The 5,362-nt window shown below is 48.0% G+C and overlaps 1 long non-coding RNA gene across 1 annotated transcript; it reads right to left on the reverse strand.

Moving 5' to 3' along the window:
• Positions 1–272: 272 nt before the first annotated feature.
• Positions 273–3,118, reverse strand: LOC118671258. The gene is made up of 3 exons (XR_004972700.1): positions 1,764–3,118; positions 1,225–1,396; positions 273–576 (listed from the first exon to the last, which is right to left on the reverse strand). It is a non-coding gene; the product is annotated as an uncharacterized LOC118671258 (long non-coding RNA).
• Between the last annotated feature and the right edge of the window lie 2,244 nt (positions 3,119–5,362).

Raw genomic sequence — 5,362 nt, forward strand, 5'->3', positions numbered from 1 at the left:
GTTTTACAGACATTAATGCAGAAAAAGCCTTATTCCTCCACTACATTGATAGTGTGGCTAGGTATGGAATTCTAGATCAAAATTAGTTTTCCTTCATAGTTTTTAAGACATTTCTCCTTTGCTTTTCGGTCTCTACTTTTGTCTTTGAGAAATCCAAAGCCATTCTTTTTTTTTTCAAAAAATATATTTTATTGATTTTTCACAGAGAGGAAGGGAGAGAGATAGAGAGTTAGAAACATTGATGAGAAACATCGATCAGCTGCCTCCTGCACTCCCCTACTGGGGATGTGCCCGCAACCAAGGTCCATGCCCTTGACCGGAATCGAACCTGGGACCCTTCAGTCCATAGGCTGCAGGCCGATGCTCTATCCACTGAGCCAAACCAGTTAGGGCCAAAACCATTCTTGATCATTTTCATGTAACTTGATTTTCTCCCTCTGGAATCTTGTAGAATCTTCTCTGGGCATTGTGGGCCCTTTTCATGCTAGAAACTCATGTCCTTCGATGCTGGGAAATTTTATGGAATAATTTTCATTGATGATTTGTACCCTTCCATTTTTCTCTCTCTTTCTAGGACTTTTAAAAATATATATATTTTTATTGATTTCAGAGGGGAAGGGAGAGGGAGAGACAGAAACATCAATGCTGAGAGAGAATCACTGGTCAGCTGCCTCCTGCACACCCCACACTGGGGATTGAGCCTGCACCCTGGGCATGTGCCCTTGGCCGGAATCAAACCTGGGACCCTTTAGTCCGCAGGTCAATGCTCTGTCCACTGAGCCAAACCATCTAGGGCTAGAACTTTTATTATTTGGAATTGGGCCTCCTATAATTTTTCTTATTTTTCCCCTCCTATTTATCTCCTTTACCTTCCTTTCTGGAAGTATTCAGAACTCACACATTCCCTTAACATGCCCGACTCCATTAGCCACCACATCTTCAGTGCTGCTTGGTATCCTTCAGACCAAGCAAGACTCCACTGAACTCTCCAGTGGGAAAAACCTCTGGTCTGTTGCCAGGGTTGGGCGGGGCAGACAAGTGGCTGAGGAGTGTGTGGAAATGAATCATCCTAAACAGCTTTCCACCAGTCCTTATTATAGTTAACCCCGTCATCCCATTTCCAAAATGCCCAATATTCCTAACCCGTTCGTATAAACTGCTTCGGTTCTTGGCTTCCCACCAAACTCTGAGTGTTCAGCTATCTTGAAAAGTGAAATCCGGTACCTCTTATCTTCTGCTTTGAATTTCCGGGATTGTGTTGCTGTGGCCTCCAATCCTCTCCTCCCTGCTTTGTGGGTTTATGCTCTTAAAAATTCCTGTATTAGCATCTGAGTGGGGTTTCAGGAAGGAATGTAATTGGATACATATGTCCACTCTGTCATCTTAATCCAGAAGCCTGTGAAGAATGTTTAGTGTTTTTAGTTTAACGATGTTCTTTTAAAATTTTACTATAGCCCTAGCCAGTTTGGCTCAGTGGCTGGAGCATCGGCCTGCAGACCGAAGGGTCCCGGATTCAATTCCAGTCAAGGGCACAGGCCTAGGTTGCAGGCTTGGTCCCCAGTAGGGGGTGTGAGGAGGCAGCCGATCTATGATTCTCTCTCATCATTGACGTTTCTATCTCTCTCTCCCTCTCCCTTCCCCTCTGAAATCAATAAGAATATATTTTAAAAAATAAATAAAATTTTACTATAAGCCTTCTTCATCAGCTGGGCTCTGATGAGCAAGTACCGCCATGTGGTCCTAGTGCCCACATCTGCACGTACCGTTACGTACGCTGTCATCCTTTAACTCCGACCATGGCTCTCGACCTGGAGGGCAGGGCTTTCCTCTACATGTGCTCTCACGCTCGCGAATCACTGTCAGCGATGTGGACCCACAAACACGCTTCAAGCAGAGGAGAGAGATGGTGACTCTCCACCTCATGTAAATCCCAGCGGCCGCGAGCTGAGTGACAAGTGAACTTGGAAGGACAAAAGGGAAGACGGGGGGAATCAGAAGACAACTGTACTGCAAGCAGAGGCAGCCACTGGCATGTAGTAGGGCTGGACGGATGAACACAGATTTGAAAAGTATTTAGGACTGAGATGGAAAAAGGCTCAATCTGGACTCCAAACTAATAAAAAAAAATACTGGGAATAGTTTTAAGTACCATAGATTAAAAATACTTAAAATCACTGATTTATTTTAAAGTAGTTAATGCATTAGAATAAGTACATTGTGGCAGCGCAATTGAGATGAATGATAAAATCATTTTAGATTTTGTAATTTTAACATTTTTGTTTCCTATTGTTACCACGACCAATTGCAACTGTGCAAAACTTTATCGCTTGCACTGAATAATGCAAGTAGGCAAATAAATTGTCTGCTGTCAAAACTGGCTGCTCATTTCTGACAAATCATTTATCTTTTTAAGAAATTAACATTTCTAAGAGGTTGGAAAAAAACCTCCCAGTAATAGGTCTATAGAAAAAAACATTTAAAAATCCTTTTAAATCTTGAAAAGCTTTGGGCTCTAATTGTCTGAATCACAGTGCTAATCCCAGACCTAGAACATCGCAGCGAATATTTAAAATTCAGTCATCAACCTGTTTTCTTTTTGCAAGCTCAGTTTCGACTCAGCTCAATTCAGTACATACATTTGTCCTCTCATAGATTCCTGAAATACAATGGGAACGATGCCCATCATGGCTTTTTTTTTCTTCATAAAATAATTAATCACCTAAAAATGATTCTGATTGCAATGACAAACCCAGCCTGTGATATATAATTACAACATCTAATAAATGTTGATTAGGAACTTACTTGAAATCCATGCCATTTCAGATGGTGAGAAATAAACGAATCTTTGTGTTTTTACAAAGATCTTACACAGGATTGTTTCAGAACACGGAATACTTGAAATTTTCATTACTCAGGTTTGTAAAATCATAATCCACCTCTTAAGGGAAAAGTATCTATATATACTTTTCAAGATTTTAATTCAACTTAATAATGACCTATTTTTTTATTAAAAATATATTTTTATTGATTTTTTTACAGAGAGGAAGGGAGAGGGATAGAGAGTTAGAAATATCAATGAGAGAGAAACATCGATCAGCTGCCTCCTGCACACCCCCTACTGGGGATGTACCCGCAACCCAGGTACATGCCCTTGACCGGAATCGAACCTGGGACCCTTCAGTCCGCAGGCCAATGCTCTATCCACTGAGCCACACTGGTCAGGGCGATGACCTTCTATTTCTAAAGAATCTGATGAGGTTTATTTCACATTCAGACAAAGAAATAAATTTAACTTGAGATGGAAAGTTTCAAGCATATACAACACAAGCAAAGTAAAAAGAACTGAGTAACGGGCTGCCATCTGCAGCTCCCATAGACAATAACCCATATAATTATTAATATCACGTAATGATGATCAACTCCGCGCCCATCTTGTAAACGTAGGGCAACCAGCGGGCACTGAGTGGAGCTTAACTGCTGGACGGCCAGGGAAAGAGATGAGCAGACCCGCCCACCGCGGCCTCCAGGGGACAGCGGGTGCACCCATCTGCTCCTCCCTGCACAGCAACATCAAACAACGCCTCGAGGGAGTGGGGGTGGGCACTTCACAAAAACAAGCCTGCCAATCACTAAACAGACAAGCAAATCACAAGCCTGGGCCGGGAGGGGGCTACCAGTACCAGAGTTGCTACAATATATTATCTAAAGTGTCCCATTTCTTCTTTTTTTTTAAAAAAAAAATATATTTTTGCCCTGGCTGGTTTGGCTCAGTGGATAGAGTGTCAGCCTGCAACCAAAGGATCCCTGGTTCGATTCCGGTCAAGGGCATGTACCTTGGCTGAAGGCTCCTCTCTGGCCCAGGCCCTGGTCAGTGTGTGTGCAGGAGGCAATCAATTGCTGTGTTTCTCTCACATCGATGTTTCTCTCTGTCTTTCCCTCTCTCTTCCACTCTCCCTAGAAATAGCCTCACCCTGGCTGGTTTGCTCAGTGGATAGAGCATCAGCCTTCGGACTGAAGGGTCCCAGGTTTGAGTCCGGTCAAGGGCACATGCCCAGGGTGGGGACACATGCCCAGTAGGGGGTGTGCAGGAGGCAGCCTATCAATGATTCTCTCTCGTCATTGCTGTGTCTATCTTTCTCTCCCTCTCCCTTCCTCTGTGCCCTGACCAGAAATAGAACTGTGACCTCTGGTTCATAGGTTGATGCTCAACCACTGAGCCACACTGGCCAGGCAATGCATTTTTTTTTTTAATTATGAGAACTGAGACTAAATGACCCATTCCTGACCACTGGCACGGGCTCCAGGAAGCTTTGGGGAGGACTTGCAATTGGCTAGGTGAGAGCAGACAGGTGAGAACAGAAGGCTGGGGAAGGTCCTGACCGATCCGGGCGCTGGGGTATTTCACAGGTTTCAGGTCTCTGACCAGGAACACTGCCCCTGGAGAATATCCCATCTCACCGACTGTCACCACCTGGGGGGGGGCTCTGGGTCAAGAGCACAGGTGCCCAAACTGCCCCTGCTCCTGGTGGCACGGAAGCCCCCGCCAGACCTCTCAGGTGCCCTCCCCTGCGGCTGAGACCTCCGTTTCCTAAAGGGAATGCAGTGCGATGCGGGTCCTGGCCGCCAAGGACAGTCCTTAAGTGAGTGGGCGCTCAGCCGCAGCACCCCCCCCCCCCCGCAGCCCCTCCCCCAGGCTCTGCCCACCGTCAACCCGGTGCATCTAGGGTCTTCCATCCGCCCGCTCTCAGCTGTCAGGTGAACCGGCTCATTACACCCAATTCCCCAAATTCTTGAAAGGCCCGAGGTGCCCCGCCCCAACTAGTCTTTCCTTTTATATATATTTGTATGGATTTCAGAGAGGAAGGAAGAGGGAGACAGAAACATCAGTGATGAGGGAGAGTCATGGACCGGCTGCCCCCTGCACGCCCCCCACCGGGGAACCGTGACCTCCTGTTCATGGGTCGGTAGTCAACCAGAGCCACGCTGGCCGGGTTACACCGACTCTACTTGAGCGCCCTTCCGAGGCGTGCCCCCCCCCCCCCCCCAACAGGACGGACGCAGGGCGAGGCCTCGGCGGCAGGTGGGGTGTCTCCCTGCGCCCCAAAGCCCCCACGTGCCTCCCATGGACGGCACCGGAAGGCGCCCGGCCCAGCCCCAGGCTGGACGCAGGCGGGAGCGCAGCGGAGGTGCCCGCAGTTCGAGGGCCTCCGGGCACAGGGCGGAGCCAGGGGCGCGGGCAGCTCAGGGCGGGGCGGGGCGACACTCCCGCCTCCCGCTCCACCCGATGGTGGGGTGGCTTCCGGAGGCCGGGTCGGGCAGGGCGGGAGGCCGCGGAGGCGGGGGCGGGGGCGGGGCGGGGCGG

Source organism: Myotis myotis, unplaced genomic scaffold (assembly GCF_014108235.1).
Source record: "Myotis myotis isolate mMyoMyo1 unplaced genomic scaffold, mMyoMyo1.p scaffold_m19_p_17, whole genome shotgun sequence".
NCBI classification, from domain to species: domain Eukaryota; kingdom Metazoa; phylum Chordata; class Mammalia; order Chiroptera; family Vespertilionidae; genus Myotis; species Myotis myotis.